Source organism: Canis lupus, chromosome 24, assembly GCF_048164855.1.
Source record: "Canis lupus baileyi chromosome 24, mCanLup2.hap1, whole genome shotgun sequence".
NCBI lineage: Eukaryota > Metazoa > Chordata > Mammalia > Carnivora > Canidae > Canis > Canis lupus.
Genome location: NC_132861.1, coordinates 46,016,624 through 46,034,966, shown reverse-complemented (window position 1 = coordinate 46,034,966; position 18,343 = coordinate 46,016,624). Strand labels below are relative to the sequence as shown.

The following is an 18,343-nucleotide window of genomic DNA, read 5'->3' as shown; positions in this document are numbered from 1 at the left end:
TGGCTAATTGAACCCCGCTCTTAAGGTGTGGCTCGTCTGGGATCTCTACGGAACATCCTATGCTTCCAGTGGAGCCTCCTACCTACTAGAAACAATTCCTAATTCTTACCAGTTCGGGGAGACTGTTCAGCTTATGGCTCCGCAGTGATTGTTCTTTTCCTGGAAGGCATTTTTGCCAGGCCCTGTGGAGTTTCTCTACCTGCAGACACAAACTGGTCTCCGGTCAAAGACTCAGGGGACCCTATGCTCTTTATCTGCTTCTCTCTCTTCCCAGCAGCTCAGGCCTGTCCGTTCTTGGCCTCTCCAAACCTCAGTCCGTGTCTCTTCGACTCAGCGAGACTGCTGGGCTTTGCTGGGGTTTCCCTTCATCGCGCTGAGTCTGGATTTGACTTGCAGGTGGGAAGCCTGGGAGGTGGCTCTTGGGTCTTGACTCTGGGTTCTCCGCGGGGGCCTGGATGCAGCAAAGCAGGGTGACCGCCAGATGGCGCCACGGCGCGCAATCCGTTCCGCGCAAAGGCTGGGGGCGCCCGCGAGCATCGCCTCCTTGGGCCCCGGCGTGTGTTGCCGATGCCCACCGCGTGCCAGGCACTGTGCCGGGTTCTGGGGGCTTGAGTTGCCTTGATCCTAACAGAGCTTCAAGGGGTAGAGAACCATGACCTTCCCAGATGAGGACCTGAGGCTCCAGAGGCGTAGCCAGCAAGCAGGAAAGCACGCAGGGAGGCCGGCCTGACCCCAAAACCTGTGCGCTCCACCTGCCCTGCACCCCCCGACCCCCCAGGGATTGCACTTCCGTGTTGAAGTTGTTTTTCTACATCATAGGACATCACGGAGACAAAAGCCACCTCCCTATGGTGAAGGGAGGACTTTGAGGGACAAAACATTTTTGACGACTCGGTCATTAGTTTGCTACCATCCCTCCAAGACTGGGGGGCTGTGGCTTAGTGTCTGGGTGTCTGGCTTCATCACCAGCTGAGGAGACAAACGGGACAGTGGGCACAGTGAGACATCCAGGGAGCTGGGACAGGCCCTGGAGGGAGGGGTCTGCTGAGGAAAGGGTGCCTGGGGCATCCCCCCCTCTTCCTAGGCTCCACAATTACTGGATGTTCAATCTGGTAAAGCGCTTCCTTTCCTGGGGCCTCGGCTTCCTTATCTGTAAAATGGGATCACTGTTATCTGGCTCTCAGGGTGCCGAAGGACAGATTGAGAGTGTATCAAAGATACAACTCCAGAGTCGTGTCAGTGCCAGTAAGTGAGCGCGATGGCACGAATGGCAAAGGGCAGCTACGGGAAGCGTCCCCAAGGAAACCCAGAGGACTTGCAGGAGCGACACAGGGGTGCCAAGGTTTCCGAGTCCAAGCCGCGGGGGGTGAAAGGGACTCTTTCAGACTTGCAGAATGTGGGGTGACAGCGACATCTCGTATCTAGTGGGCAGGTGGGGAGAGGCAGCGAGGGCCCCAGTGCTAATCTGAGATGCTATTGGTGGTGGGAGAAGCTGGGAGAAAGGGGAGCAGGAGGGGCAGGATCTGACTTAGGCCCTGGGAGGAACAGAGAGGCCCGGGCGGGGGACGGGGGGGCAGAGAGGACCCCCAGAAAGCCGACTGAGATGAGCCACCGAGGCCAGGGAGATTGCAGAGGGTGCAGGGGGTGGGTTCCGGGGTCAGGAGAGTGTGGGTGCCTGCTGGGCCAGGGCATCATTTCCGAGGCTGGGAAGGGAAGAAAAGGGACAAAGGGGTGGGTCATGGGAAGTTGTTTTTAGCTGGGAAGAGAGAGACCAGTGCAGAGGAAGAGAAATTAATGCTGAAGCCGAGGGCAAATGCTGGCAGCAGTCCCACCAGGGCTGCGAACCGTGTGCAGATGTTCCTAAATAAACCCTCCATTGTGGGCGCCCGGGGGGTCAGCGGTTGAGCAGCTGCCTTCGGCTCAGGTGGTGACCCCGGGGTCCTGGGATCGAGTCCCGCATCGGGCTCCCTGCGGGGGAGCCTGCTTCTCCCTCTGCCTGTGTCTCTGCCTCTCTCTGCATGTCTCATAAATAAATAAAATCTTAAAAAAAAAAACAACCCAAAACCTACATTGTACACACACATACGTATCTTGCAAAGCCTATAACTTTAGAACAAGTTGGTTTTCAGTAGAAGGTGGTTGTAAGAGAAATATACAGACACAGTACACGGGCGCCTGGGTGCCTGTCGGTGAAGCGTCTGCCATCGGCTCAGGTCATGATCCCGGGGCCCTGGATCGAGCCCCGTGTTGGGCCCCCTGCTCAGAGGGGAACCAGCTTCTCCCTCTCGCCCCTGCTCGTGATCTCTCCTGCTCTTTCTCTCTCTCAAATAAAGAAATAAAACCTTAAAAAAACAAGAAATATACAAACACAATACCTATTCTCTCTACCACAATGTCATTAAAATATAATGAAAAAATATATTTGCAATAACAACAAAAAATATAAAGTACGTTGGAATGAATTTAACAAAAAGGTTGTAGGACCTAGGCTTAAAAATTTTTTAAAAAGGGGGCAGCCCGGGTGGCTCAGTGGTTTAGCGTCGTCTTCAGCCCAGGGCCTGATCCTGGAGACCTGGGATCGAGTCCCACGTCAGGCTCCCTGCATGGAGCCTGCTTCTCCCTCTGCCTGTGTCTGTGCCTCTCTCTGTGTGTCTCTCATGAATAAATAAAATCTTTAAAAATATATTTATATTTTTTTGCTGTCCCTAACAAATGGTGTACTTTTTTAAAAAATTTATTTATTGGGATACCTGGGTGGCTCAGTGGTTGAGCATCTGCCTTCGGCTCAGGGTGTGATCCTGGGGTCCCAGGATCCAGTGCCACATTGGCTTCCCAGCAGGGAGCCTGCTTCTCCCTCTGCCTGTGTCTCTGCCTCTCTCTGTGTGCCTCTCATGAATAAATAAATAAATAAAATCTTTTTTAAAAATAGATTTATTTATTAATTTGAAAGAGAGAGAGAGCATGTGCACCGTGGGGGTGGGAGGGGCAGAAGGTGAGAGTCTCAAGCAGATGCCACACCAAGTGTGGGGCTCGCTGTGGGACTTGATCTCACGACCCAGAGATCCGTATCAGAGCTGAAACCAAGAGTTGGAGACTCAATGGACTGGGCCACCCAGGCGCACCTACAAATGGTATTTTATTTATTCATTTTTATTTTTTATTTTTTTCAAATGGTATTTTAAAAAACGTGGCTCACATAAAAAAAAAAAAGGTTTAGCTACCTATCCAATATGTTAAGCCACATTTATTCCAGACGTCTTCAGGATTTAATACAAAAGCAAACCAACAAACAAAAAAGCAGCAGATTTACTGGAAGAAAACTTGGTATAGGTTAAAGTTCACATAACTTTAGAACAAGAAAACTAAAGCCAAAGCAAACATCATAAGGAAACATTTGATAAGCTTCACCGGATAGAAAATTTAAGTACCATAAATAACATTCAAAAGCAAATGACGACCTGGGAAAAATGTTTGCAACAGATATGACAAGAGATTGGTACTTTTAATCTCTAAAGAGCTATTCAAAAATTAATTAAAAAGATGTTTATTTTAATAGAAAAATTGTCTCTGGGCATAAGTAGGCAATTTACAAAACACACATACACACACACACACACACACACACAAAAAAAAAACACAAATACAATGTCCAAAATAGAAGAGTATTGTTCCTTTTTTATTAATTATTTATTTATTTGAGAGAGAGAGAAAATATGGAGGCGGGGTGGGGGGAAGTGGGGGGCAGAGAGAGAGGGAAAGAGAATCTAAGCCAACTCCACAATGAGGGTAGAGCCTGACATGAGTCTCAATCTGACGACCCCGAGGTCATGACCTGAGCTAAAATGAAGTCAGACACTTAACCAACTAAGCTACTCAGGTGCCCCGAACGGTATTATTTCTTACATATAAATTAGTAAAGATTAAAGAATAATAATAAAACCTAGAGTAGGAGAGTGTGAAGGAAAACAGGTACCGTATTTTCTGGAGAACAGTTTGCCAGTACCTTTAAAAAACATTTCAAAAGTGTGTAGTTCATATTGTGATTCTTAATATTACTAATATCCTTGTCCTATATTATGAAAAAAAAAACCCCAGGGTGATCATCTCTTTTTCTTTTTAAAGATTTTATTTATTTATTCATGAGAGACACACAGAGAGGCAGAGACACAGGCAGAGGGAGAAGCAGGCTCCCTGCGGAGACCCCAATGCAGGACTCAATCCCAGGACCCCAGGATCACGACCTGAGCCAAAGGCAGACGCTCAACCATTGAGCCACCCAGGTGCCCCCAGGGTGATCATCTTAATCCAAGGAGGATAATCCCACTCGCTTGCCACAGAGATCGGCTGGGTAAAGTTCCCTTCCTTTGGCCAAAGGACTGGTTTTGGTTTGGCCACTTTACCCTATTTGAGCCAAAGACAGTCAAGCGGAGGTTTGCTGGGGCTGCTGGGAAAGATTACTTGTTCTTTGGCAAGGACTCTCAGACGTGCACCCTCCCTCCTTCTCTGGAAGGAATGGAATATATTAAGAACCCTGGAGATGCAGCAACCATGTTGCCACTGTGAGACATGGAGCCAAGGATGAAGCTGTCCTGAGGGAGGCAGAGTGAAGAGAAGGACTGGGTCCCCGATGGTATTGTGGGACCCTGTGAATCACACCAACCCCGAAGCCTTCTATCCTCTGTATCTTCTTAATAAATCCCCTCTGTCCCTTAGTTGGAGTTCCCCCTAGAGGCAGGCCTTGAGACAAGGATTCAGAGCAAGTGGCTGGAGAAGGGATTCCAGGGGCACTTGGCTGGCTCAGGTGTTTAAGCATTTGACTTTGGCTCCAGTCATGATCTAGGGGTCCTGGAATTGAGCTCCACATTGGGTTCCATGCTCAGAGGGGATTCTGCTTCCTCTCCTTCTCTCTCCCCTCACTCGTGATCTCTTTTTCAAATAAATAAAATCTTAGGGACGCCTGGATGGCTCAGGGGCTGAGAATCGTTGTTGTTGTTTTTTAAAGATTTATTTATTTATTCATGAGAGACACAGAGAGAGGCAGACACATAGGCAGAGGGAGAAGCAGGCTCCCTGCAGGAGCTGGATCAGGCTCCCTGCGAGGAGCCTGCTTCTCTCTCTGCCTATGTCTTTCCTCTCTCTCTCTGTCTTTCATGAATAAATAAATAAATAAAATCTTTTTAAAAATCTTTAAAAAAAAAAAAAAAGTGATTCCAGGAGGAGAGCCATGGAAATGAGGCAGGGGAGGGAAGCGTGTGATATGAAGCCACTCTCCCCTGGGGGCAACGGGAACTTAATCCCACCGGGGGACTCAGGGATACAGCATCACAGAGGCTGCCAAGTTATCTCAGTGGAGAGGCCAAGAAGCAGGGTGTTTATAGGGCAGCTCCCAGGCCACCGTTAAATGGAGGCTGCTGTCTCCAGGCGCACTAACCAGCTGGGACCTCTAGTTTACCCGTGTGTTGGCCAAGTGTGCTCCCCGGCCAAGAGGAATAAGTCCCAAAGCGGAGACGCATGCCCACAGCGAGCAAAAGCAGCCTGCTGTCTGTGGAATGAGTGTCCGGGGGACACAGGCGGGGCACCCACGCAGCTGCTGCACTGCTGGGAGCTGGTCACCCTGCTGCTTGAAGCAGATGGAGGGTGCACTTCAACCCAGCACTTCTAGTGATGACTGATGGCAACCTGTCCTAAGGAAACAGTGGAGGGGGGATCTGGGGGGCTCAGTGGTCCAGTGTCTGCCATCGGCTCCCATCAGATCTCGGGGTCCTGCCATCGAGTCCCGCATCGGGCTCCCCTCAAGGAGCCTGCTTCTCCCTCTGCCTGTCTCTGCCTCTCTGTGTCTTTCGTGATTAAATAAATAAATCTATAAATCTATAAATAAATAAAATCTTTAAAAAAATAAGGCTTTTCTGAATAAATGAGATAATGGATTTTTTTTGGGGGGGGGGCCTATCTGTACTTTCTGTAATGGAGCAGTTTTAGGTGTGCAGGAAAAATTGAGCAAAAAGTATACAGTCACCAAATCCCCTCTCCCCCGTTTCCTTTATTTTTATTTAAAGATTCTGTTTATTTATTTGAGGGAGAGACAGAGAGAGAGAGAGCACCAGCAGGGAGGAGAGGGGGAAGCAGACTCTCCGCTGAGCGGGGAGCCAGATGCGGGGCTTGATTCCAGGACCCTGAGATCATGACCTGAGCCGACGGCAGGTGCTTAACCACCTGAGCCACCCAGGTGCCCCAATTTCCCCTATTTTAGCATGGGATTTAGTGTGGTATGTTTGTTGCAATTGACAAGCTGATATTGATACATTATTATTAACTAACATCCAGAGTTCACACTAGGTTCCCTCTCGGTCTTGTCCGTTCCATGGGCCGTGATGACAGCATAGTGAGTGGGCCACCACAGGGATATCACACAGAATAATAGTTTCACTGCCTTAAAAATCCTCTGTGCTCCACCTATTTATCCTCCCCGCTACCACAGCAACCACTGAGGGTTTTGCTGTCTCTGTAGCTTTGCCTTTTCCAGTATATCATATAGTTGGAATCATATGCTATGTAGTCTTTCAGCCTGGTTTCTGTCACTTCGAATATGCATTTAAAGTTCCTCCATGCAGGTGCCAGGGTGGCTCAGTCGGTTAGGCGTCTGCCTTCGGCTCAGGTCTTGATCCTGGGGTCCTGGGATCGAGCCCCGTGTCCAGCTCCCTGCTAAGGGGGGAGCCTGCTTCTCCTTTTCCCACTCCCCCTACCTGTGCTCTCTGTCAAATTTTAAAAAAAAGGACATCTGGGTGGCTCAGTGGCTGGGCGTCTGCCTTTGGCTCAGAGCGTGATTCCAGAGTCCCAGGATCGAGTCCCACACAGGGCTCCCTGCATGGAGCCTGCTTCTCCCTCTGCTTGTGTCTTTGCCTCTCTCTGTGTGTCTCTCACGAGTAAATAAATAAAATCTTAAAAAACAAACTAAAAAAGAATGCTGTTATGAACATTTGTTAAAAAAAATAAAATTCCTTCACATCTTTTCATGACTTGATAGCTTATTTCTTTTATTTATTGACGAATATCGCATTATATGGGTGTCTCACAGTTTATCAAGTGAGCATTTTTTTTTAAATAAGAAATTGTCTAGAAAGGGAGATAAAGGGGATTTGGTAGGGCCGAGGCGGAGGGCAAAGGTGCGTGCAGAGAGGCACCTCACGACGACGGTGCTGTCGCGGGTGGGGAGGGAAGCCTGGCACAGCAGGGCATTCCACAGCAGGCCCTGGGCCGCCTGGCCCTGACCGGGAGAGGGGCCGCGGAAGGGAAGGCACCGGCAGGAGGCACTTAGTGAGCCCTGGGCCTCCGGGTCTTAGGAGAGAAGGCAGAGGCATGACAGGTGCAGGGACGCTTGATATCTCGTGTCATGCTGACCTGGGCCTTGAGGAATTTCCTGTGTTGCTCATGGTGGGTTTCAAAGCACCCCTGTCTCCCCCTTCCTGGCAGCTGCAGTCTGGAAAAAGTTACCACTGATCCATCGTTTTATAAATAAGCTATGAGCATGTCCCAGGAGACCAGGGCCTCAGAGCCTGGACATGTGGCACCTTCTCGGCCAAACTGGGAGGCTGCCTGTTGCCACAAGTGCCAGGGCATAATTCGCCAGCCGACCACAGCCCAATCGCCTGTCTGCCACCGCTGCCGGGGTAGCTACAGAGGCAGCGGGGGTGCGATGTGCACCCGCCACTCCAGTTCCACCTCCCAGGTTCTAGGACTGACCGGGGTCTTAACAGCCATCTGGTCTACCCTTGGGATGAACCATTTGCCGACCAAGAAATCTGATTGTTCTTCCTCTGTTAACCTCACACCAATTGTCTCCTGTTCCTTTTATGCTCTGATCATCAACTAAAAGGTCTTCTCTACTGCCCGTGGTGGTTTTTGCAAGCCTCAGCTTGTTTTGGATTTATATGTTACCAATAGTTGTTCCAGAGATTCAGCTTAGTCTTGGCATGGTGCCCTTTTCCTGACTTTTTGCCATGATTTTTGTTGATCTGTGACCACCTTGTCATGCCTTAGCCTGGGAGGGGACAGTCTGCTCACTGGCCCATCGGTGACCCAAAGCTGGGGGCAGTGCCTCCTGCATTTCAGACTCCAGCCCCTCTGACTCGTGCAGACCACCCAGAGCCCATCCAGGGTGGGAGGTCAGGAGGGGCTCCTTGAGGGGCACAATGGGCTATGTTTTCTGCTCTTGGGGGTGCCCACCCTGTCCTCTTCCTGCTGGTCCTTTGGGAGCCACATCTCCTCTCTGGGGCTGCTTTCTTTACCACCTGCCAGTTGGGGCCCCCCCACCTTTCCTCCTGCTGCGGTCAGGGTGGGATGAGGATGTCCCATTTGATCTCATAGCATGGTCTTTTTGAGCTGAGCTCACAAAAATGTTTCCCTTGTACCAAGTGGGACTCACATTCATTTCTTTTTTTTTTTTTTTAAGATTTTATTTATTCATGAGAGACACACAGAGAGAGGCAGAAACATAGACAGAAGGAGAAGCAGGCTCCCTGCAGAGAGCCCGATGTGGGACTCGATCCCAGGACTCTGGAATCATGCCCTGACCTGAAGGCAGACACTCAACCACTGACCAACCCAGGTGTCCTCACATTCATTTCTTGTCAGGCTTAGGAACTTGTTCTGGAGGGAAGGAACCCAGGCCCCGTCTTGGAGCAAGATCCACCAGGCATTTAAATCAAGCATCACCCCTCATGCAAGTTTTTGGACTTTTTATTTTGAAATTATTTTATTTTATTAAAGATTTTACTTATTTATTGGAGAGACAGTGAGAGAGAGAGAGAGAGAGAGAGAGAGAGAGAGAGACAGCAGGGGGAGGAGCAGGGAGAGGGACAAGCAGACTGTGCTGATCCTGGAGCCCCACAAGGGGCTTCATCCCACGACCCTGAGGTCATGACCCGATGTGAAATCACGAGTCAGATGCTTAACGACTGAGCCACCCAGGCACCCCTGAAATAATTTTAGATTTATACAACAGTTGCAAAGATAGTACACTAAGTTCCTCTGTACCCTTCACCTAGCTTCTCCTAATGTTACTATCTTGCCTAACCATGGCATCCTGATCAAAACCAAGAAGTTAGCATTGGTACACGACCACGAGCCAAACCTCAGACTTCATTCAGATTCCCCCAGGTTTTCCACTGGTGTCCTTTCTCCGGTCCAGGCTCCCACAGTACATTCAGCCATCCTGTCCCCTTAGTTTCTCCTAATCTATAACAGTTTCTAGGTCCTTCCCAGTCTTTTTTTTTTTTTTCTTCCCAGTCTTTTATGATGTTGACACTTTTGAATAGTCCTGGTCAGGTATTTTGGTATTTTGTAGAATATTCCTCATTGTGGGATTTTTATGAATTTAAGATTTTTTTAAAAAGATTTTATTTATTTATTCATGAGAGACACAGAGAGAGGCAGAGACACAAGCAGAGGGAGGAGCAGGCTCCCCCCGGGGAGCCCGATGGGGACTCGATCCTCAGACCTGGGATCGTGCCCTGAGCTAAAGGCAGACGCTCAACCACTGAGCCACCCAGCCATCCCTGATTTTAAGATTTTATGATCTTTTCTCATGAGTAGACAGACAGGTTATGGATATGGGGGAAGAAGACCTCAGAGGTGAATTGTTCTCATCACATCCTATTGGGGTGCATGATATCGACGAGACCCACCGATGCCATATACACACACATACCTCTATTTATGGCAGTATCTCTGTCTCTATATATGTATGTGTGTGTGTTAAAGTAAACATATGGGGCCTGGGTGGCTCAGCTGGTTAAGCATCTGCCTTCAGCTCAGGTCATGATCTCAGGGTCCTGGGATCCAGCCCCCCATCATCAGGCTCCTCGCTCAGCAGGGAGCCTGTTTCTCTCTCTGGCCCTCTCCCCTGCTTATACTCTCCACCCCTCTTGTTTGCTCTCTCAAGGAGGCGCCTGGGTGGTTCACTCGATTGGGCATCTGCCTTCGCCTCAAGTCATCTCAGGGTCCTGAGATCAAGCCCCAAGTCAGCCTCCCTGCTCAGTAGGTTGTCTGCTTCTCCCTCTCCATCTGCCCCTCCACCTGTGCTCCTGCTCTCTCTCTCTCAAATAAATAAAATCTTTAAAAATCAAATCAATCAATAAAAATAGAGTAAACGTAATCTCATACTGGTGTCTCCTCCTCTAACCTGGCACTACAGGGTTTGTTCTAGCATCTCATATATTTTTTTTTTAATTTTACTTATTTATTTAACAGAGAGAGAGAGATATTGAGCACAAGTAGGGGGAGCAGCAGAGGAAGAAAGGAGTAGGCTCCCACTGAGCAGGGAGCCTGATGTGGGGCTCGATCCCAGGACCCTGGGATCATGACCTGAGCCGAAAGCAGATGCTTAACCAACTGAGCCTCCCAGGTGCCCCACATCTCATAGGATTTTGACGGGCTTTTGACGGCAGTAGTAGAGGATGCATGTTGCAGGAAGGCAACTACAGCAAACTGCAGTTCTTCCTGGAGACCTCGGCTTTCATCTGCACCTGCTCTTTCCCTGGCAGACACTTTGCTACCAGACAGTGGACTCATTGACATGAGTTGACTGACATGCTGCCGGAGTGACACTTCTGAACCCAGGCTTGCGCCTAGATCCGCCCTGAGGCTGCACCAGGTCTAAGTTGATGATGGCTCCGGGGCTATAAGCTGAGGCTTCAGGCATAGGTTGGGGAGTCCATGAGGGTAGGTTTGGATGAACCACAGGGGCTCCTGGTCTTCTCGGGCTTCATTCATACCCCCACCGCCCCATACAGTATAAAGTAGATTAACAGGGACTTAAGATACAACAGGAATTGTTAGAATAACAGATGCCTGGGCCCAGACACTGGCGAGTGTGATGCTCATTCAGGGCTGAGGTGTGTCTGGGGAAGTCATGGGGTGTGCAAGCTTTATACGGCTTTGGTCTCCCTTTGAGCTTCAGCCTGTGTCATTGGACACAGGACATCGCTGTCCTCCCTGGTGGTCCCTCGGCCTCCCCGGGCCCACCCTCTGGTCTTTGCCATCTCCTGGAGCCACTCTCTTCTTGGATCATGTACCTGTGGCCCTTTCCTTCCAGTCTTCTGACATTCCTCCTCTGTCTGCTGTTTGGCCTCTTTGAGAACTCCTTGCTCTGCCATGAGTCACCTTCCTCTTGCCTGCGTGTTTCTCTTGGCCAGTCACATAGTCACTGGTGGCCAGCTCCATTCTCTGGACTGCACTTCATTTTCAACCTCACCAGCTCGGCCTGTTCCTGAGCCTGGAGACCCTAACTGGACTTATTCCATCCTGGTTTGGAGCAGCAAGCCAGGCTCTCCTTGAAGAGTCCTTCTGTGGTGTGTAGTTGGTTTCCAATCCCCCCCCCCACCACCACCACCACTGAGGCTCTGGAACTCTTCCAAACCTTTGCCTTTCTCTGTCAGTAGATCCAGAGAAGGCCTTTCAAGTATGATTCAAACTCCAGAAGTCATAAAAGGAAAGACCAGCCAGTCCGAAGAGATAGCAGCAAGACTCTGTATGTGAAAACATTGGGCACAACCAAACAGTCTAGAAGAGAACTCTTGTGCCTCTGGTGGTCAGTGATTCCACTCAGAGCAGATGGAAGCACTTGGTAGCCCGGCAGATCAGAGCGGAGGATTGTCCAGGGGAGACAGGGTGATTCATGGACAGGGAAAGGAACTGAGCATGTCAACATATCATGGCCAGAATCCTTGCTCACACAGTCCAGAGGGACAGGAGACAGTGGAGCTGGACCTATCATCAGCTACCACAAGCAGGACACACTGTAGCTCCTCCCATTGGGAGGAGAGTGAAAAAAATGTTCACATTGCCCTAATAGCATCTTGTCTTCTTAGACCCTAGAGATCCCATAATAAGTTATATGGGCAGCCACTTTAGAGCCAACCTTACCTGCATACAACAGATTTGCTTGTTAAGAAGATACAACTCAGGGGATCCCTGGGTGGCTCAGTGGTTTAGCACCTGCCTTCGGCCCAGGGCGTGATCCTGGAGTCCTGGGATCAAGTCCCACATGGGGCTTCCTGCATGGAGCCTGCTTCTCCCTCTGCCTGTGTCTCTGCCTCTCTCTCTCTCTCTCTGTCTCTCATGAAGAAATAAATAAAATCTTAAAAAAAAAAAGATACAACTCATCCTGGTCTCTCTAGCCCATCCTTGGCCACCAACAGAATAGTGATTCCATCCTACCACATCGGATAAGCCACCCTGGACTCCTTACTAGCTTGTTGGTTCTTGCACTGGACAGGCAAAGGGATAGTCTCCTTAATACACAAAGAACTCCTAGAAGTTATTAAGAGAAGGACTATCCATTCAATAGAAAAAATTGGTCAATATGTGATCAGAAAAGCAAATACAAATTGTTCTTGGGAACCCTGGGTGGCGCAGTGGTTTGGCACCTGCCTTTGGCCCAGGGTGCGATCCTGGAGATACAGGATCGAATCCCACGTCGGGCTCCCGGTGCGTGAAGTCTGCTTCTCCCTCTGCCTGTGTCTCTGCCTCTCTCTCTGTGTGACTATCATAAATAAAAAAAAAACAAAAACAAATTGTTCTTAAATATATGAAAGAAACTCAATCTCACTCGTAAAGAATGACACTGGGATTTTTTTTTTACCTATCAGAATTAGCATAAATCAAAAAGTTTTATAAGATACACTCTTGGTAGTTGTTTGCATTCTGCTCCCAATTCCAATGTGTGTGTGAGGGGAGGTTCGGGGAGCCCCCCACCTCAGCAAGCAATGCTCAGACACCAGCTGAGTGTCCTACAATTCAACTGAGTTCTGACACTGTCTACCTGGGGATGGCAGCAGGTCCCACAGGTAAAGGGGAGGGTTGTTGTGAATAACAAGACACCCATTCACCTTTGTGTTTCTGGATAGATTTCAGGAACTGAGGACAAGAGACCAAATATTATAACAAAAGACGCTTCCATTGGTCTTGTTGCTCAGCAAATTCCAGGAGCAAAACTCAAATAGAAATATGCGAAATACATTTTGGTTATCTGAATGACCAAATACATCTTTTTCTCTTTTTTAGAGAGAGAAAGAAAGAGTGTGAGCTGAGGGGGTAGGGAGTGGGAGAGAGAGAGAATCTCAAGCAGGCTCCATGCCCAGCTCGGAGACCAACACACGCTCCATCTTACAACTCTGAGATCGTGACCTGAGCCAAAACCAAGAGTTGGATGCTTACTGACTGAGCCACCCAGGTGCCCCTATATTTTTCTTATAAATCACAGTATCACAATGGGCTGTGAGGAAACAGATACATCATTGATGAGCGTGTGAGCTGCTGAGACATTTGGCTGTAATGATCAAATCCATCTACTTTTTGACCTAGCCTAGCAATTCCACTTCCAGGAATTTATCCTGCAGAGATGCTTATACATGTGCAAAATGATGGAGATACATACAAGTTAGTTATTGCTGGTTTCTTCCCATTAGCAAATGACTGGAATTAATCCAAATGTGCATTATATTAAGGGAACTGGCTAAAAAAAAATCGTACATACACTCTGCTTTATAACGTTTACACCTTTCCTTGTCTTCTTTAACAGGATTAATATATCTTAGCTCCAAACGCAGCCTGGCATTTAATGGGGACCGTCAGGGGCATTCCCACCAAATCAGGAGCAAGAGCAAAGGCTCACCTTTGGCAGTATGATTTAAGAACGGACTGGGGGTGCTAAGCAATGCAATTTGGGAAGAGAAGACAGAGGTATACACATTTGAAAGGAGAAAGTGAACACTTTCACTATTAGAAGATAAGATTATCCACATGCCTGGAAAATCCAAGCAAATCATCGGAACAGCTACCACAAACAGCGAGAATTTATGAATTGCCAGTGAATGAAATTCGAACGCAGAGATCAAGTTTCATACCACTGCCTCGGGGTGATGGGCCGCAGGTGAGCCCAGGGGACCCCGTGAGCATGAGCCTATCACTGCACTTCATTTGCTATAAAACGAGGTTTTTGGGCAGAAGCAGTGCTGTGCGGAATACAATGATGATGACTTAGGCATTTTGTAAATCTGCTTTTGGCAGAGGTGTTCTGGGCAGCCAGTGTCCGCGGGGGTCTGCTCCAGCCCAGCCCTGTTCAGAGACAAGGAGTGGCCCCTGCCATCGTGGAAGCCCCCCACCCCAGGGGGAGGAACAGACAAGGGCATGGGCATGCACCCAGCACCGTAGGAACACGGGGCCTGCCTGTAATTCAGGCAGGAGGGGGCCAGGAGGGCTCCCTGGAGGAAGCAATTATCTATCTGAAGGATGAGAGAAGCAGGCATAGGGTGGAGAGGGCGATTCCCACAGCAGGAGATGGGCTGTGTGGAAGCAGGAAGAAAGAGTGTATCTGGGGACACCTGGGTGGCTCAGCAGTTGAGCATCTGCCTTCTGCCCACGGGGTGATCCCGGGGTCCTGGGATCAAGTTCTGCATTGAGCTCCCTACAGGGAGCCTGCTTCTCTCTCTGCCTGTGTCTCTGCCTCTCTCTCTGTGTGTGTGTGTGTGTGTGTCTCTCATGAATAAATAAATAAAATCTTAAAAAAAAAAGGGGGTGTATCTGGGGGAACTCAACCTGCGAGGGCATTCACTGAAGAAATACGGGCAGTCCCTCAGTTAGCAGGGCCAGGCTCAGTCGAGTTGGTGTGAAACATTGGGGTTCGGGAGTCAACAGCTGAAAGAATTCTTGAATCATTTTTGGTGCAAAAATAGTGGTTTTATGAAAGTGCTGGGACAGGACCCGTGGGCTGAAAAAGCTGCACCCGGGTGGCGACGAGGTGACTGGTTATGTGCTCGGTTGGGAGGGGGTCAGGGAGGGCGTCAGTCTCTAAGAAATTTGGAAGCAGGGTTTCCAGGACCGCGAGGGGCTGGCTGCTGTTAGGGTGAGTTCATTTAGCCCCGTCTAGCAGAACCCGGTCGTGGGACCCTTCATCCGGGGTTGTCCGGTTTCAGGGGCCCGTAGGCTCGGAGGGTGATTGCTAACATTTTTCTGGGGAGGAGGGTAGAGATAAAGGGAGTTCCCAAAGGGATTTTCACGGGTTAGAGGAGGCTCCCAGGATCCTGGAGGTCAGGCTGGGGTCCTGCTAGGTTGCCTTCTGCCTCCAGCAAAGCCTTCACATCGAGGCGCTGAGCTCCTGGAGGAAGGTCACTCTGCTCCTCTCGAGTACTTGAGTACTTGCCCATGGGCGCGAGGGAAATTTAACTTTTTTTTCTTCTGCGTTTCTTTTACCTTCGTTATCGGAGGGAGCCACCCCACCTGGGCGGGGCTGTGGACGCTGTGGTGGGGGGAGGTGAGAGCACCGGACCCCAGAGGGGCAGTTGCTGGGGGTTGTCTGAAGCCAAGGCATACTCTAAGGGGCAGGCGGGAAGGAGGGAGGGAGGCGCCTCCGAGGCCGGGGCCTGGGTCTCGGCTGCCAGTTAAAACCTCCCAAGATGGGGCTCCTGGGTGGGGCTCAGTGGCTGAGCATCTGCCTTCAGCTCAGGGCGTGATCCTGGGGTCCTGGGATCGAGTCCCACATCGGGCTCCTCGGAGGGAGCCTGCTTCTCCCTCTACCTGTGTATCTGCCTCTCTGTGTCTCTCATGAATAAATATGTAAGTTTTTTTTTTTTTAAGATTTTACTAAAAATAAATAAATAAATAAAAAATTAAAAAAAAGATTTTACTTATTTATTCATGAGAGAGAGAGAGAGAGAGAGAGGCAGAGACACAGGCAGAGGGAGAAGCAGGCTCCACACAGGGAGCCCAACGTGGGACTCGATCCTGGGACCCCAGGATCACACCCCAGGCTGAAGGTGGTGCTAAACCACTGAGCCACCCGGGCAGCCCTACGTAAGATCTTTTTTAAAAAAATAAATCAAACCTCCCAAGAAGCACTCTGCTAAGGTGGAGGTGGTCAGGGATCTCTGCCAGGGGCCTCTGGCTGTTCCATCACACAGGCGGGGCCCACCCCCTACCTTTTGAAATGAAGGGCCTTGGAGGTCAAAAGGGTCAAGTGAGAACCATCAGGAGACAAGGTGCACATGGGGTCCGTGGGGCACGAGTGAGCATATATGGCGCCGCACTAGCGATAGCACTGAGGGGCCCGGAGCACGGCCTGGGCGGCAGAGGCTGGGCGTGGTGGGCACTTCAAGCAGGGAGAAGAGGCCAGGCCCAAGGAGCCCCGCAGGAGCCCCGCGCCAGGCAGGGCCAGGCCGGCCCCACCACGTGTGCTCAGCCCTTGCAGGACCCCCACCGCCTTCTTGGGACCATCCTGAGTGGAGAGCGAGTGGGGTCTGGGGAGGGCAGAATGAGGCCAAGGCTGAGGTAGGCCTCTGGCTCTTGGGCGTCAGCGTTAGCGGTCCTCTAGTCAGCGACAGGAGGAACATCTACGGCTGTGGGACATTTAATTGATCCACCTGCTGTTTTGGGTTCGTGGACCAGATCTCCTTGACTCATGTTCCCAAGAGAGCGGTAGGTGGAGGGGCGCTCTGAGCCCTGGCGCACACAGACGGAGGCCAGGGTGGAGGTCAGGTCAGTCCCTGGGTGCAAAAACTCATTGTGTTCACTGGCTGGGGGAGCGTGTAAAAATTTGTAAGTTTTGCTCTTGGGGTGAGAATTTGCTTCCCACAGAGCCGGTGCAGAGGGTCTGACAAGACGGTGGGGTAATGCAGAATGATTTGGGCAGAGGAACGTCACATATTCATGGTCGTGGAATCTACACAGTGTGGTCTGGGGTGAGGCTTCCCTGGTGTCGGAAGGACGGCATGGGGTTGGGGAGAGGATATAAGACGTCACCCTGCCAGCACACCACCATGCCCTCCTGTCCCTCACTGGACCTCAGGGGAAGCTACTCTACTCACTTGCTCTTGATTCTCTGTGGCCAGCTGGGGGGCCTCTCACCCACTGGAACCCCCTTGTAGCAGCAGGGGTCATGGTGTCATCAGAGGGCCCAGGTGCACTCTGGACACCAGCCTATAGACAAGGTGAGCCGTTGCCTCCCTCCATTAGGAGGTTTGCAACCCAGAGCTCAACTGATCCAAGGTCAACCTCATCTCTGTCCTTATAAGATTCGTGACCTTCTGCAAGGTGCTAACCTGTTTCTTAACCATCGGTTACAGGGAGACCATACCAATCTACCCACGGGGCTGCTGGGAGACTAAGTGAAGCGCACGGGAAGCAATCACAGTGCCGAGCACAATGGACTGTTCGCGAACGGGTACCATTTAGCACCAGCCTCCCCCATAGAGACACCTCCTGCATGGAGCCCAGGTCTGCACTTGGAGAATCCAGGTGAGTGAAGGTTACCTGTCCGCTGGCCTGGGCCCCACTGACTACATCGGAACCCCCAATCCTCCAGGAGATCTTGCTCCCTCCCCGGCCTTCCTGGGAGGCTACAGCCCCACCTGAGCACCCCCGCTACACTCTGCACGCCTCCCTTTGCATCTCCCTTGCTGTGTCCCGGAGCTTGTCCCCTTCAGATGGCGAGCTCTGGCGGGGGGACCACCTCAGGGTTCCTGTTCATCTCTACCGCACACACCATACTGCCCAGGCTCCCAAGTGGGAGGCCAGTGCTGGAGGAACATTCTGAGGCCTGCAGAAGCCAGCTGCGGACTCTCTTCCTTCGCAGCTGACACATCAGAGAGCTGTACTTTTTTATGAGATGCTGGGATGGAGATGGATGATTTGTCCAGGACGTTTGAGCTTGAGTCAGAAGGATCTTAGAGGGGAGTTCACTGGTGGAACGAGGCCTGGGGCTAAGTGCCAGGGCTGACACTTTCAACTGGCACCAGACAGGACTGTAGCCAAGGGAAAGCAGACCCAAGGCCCAGGGGCAGGGACAAGGAAAGATGAGAAATATCAAAACACAGGCTATCCAGGTCTCTGCGGAGGACAGAGCTCAAAGGAAAGGACTGGATCAGTTCCATTGCTCTTTGGCAAACAGTGGGAGTAGCTGCGTCTTCTGGATGTGGATTTGCAGTCCCCGTCCATAATACTTTTCCCAGCACAACCATCCGTGGATTGATGGAATGCCCTATTTACCAGCATGGCATTCTACATAGTACTTCTAATCAAAGAACCTTATTTAACAGCAAATGAAGTCAGGCAATGGCCTTGCGATCATGTAACTCACAGGCTTTACCACATCCCTCACCACACAGAAGTGCTGGATAGAGTGACGTGGCCTATTGGAGACTCAGCTATGATGCCGAGGGGAGACAGTACCCCGAAAGGGCAGAGTTCTACCTTAAAGGCTGCAGTATATGCTTTGTATGAATCTACTCTCCTGTAGCCAGAATTTGTGGGTCCAGGAATCAACGGATAGAGGCGGGAGTGGTTCCTCTCA

At 50.4% G+C, this 18,343-nt stretch overlaps 1 long non-coding RNA gene across 1 annotated transcript in view; it reads left to right on the top strand.

Annotated features, from left to right (window-relative positions):
• Positions 1-18,343, top strand: part of LOC140616206 (uncharacterized) — a 45,012-nt gene that overhangs the window by 25,245 nt on the left and 1,424 nt on the right. Inside the window, exon 2 of the long non-coding RNA XR_012016750.1 lies at positions 17,118-17,289. This is a non-coding gene — a long non-coding RNA (uncharacterized lncRNA). The remainder of the gene's footprint in view (positions 1-17,117; positions 17,290-18,343) is intronic.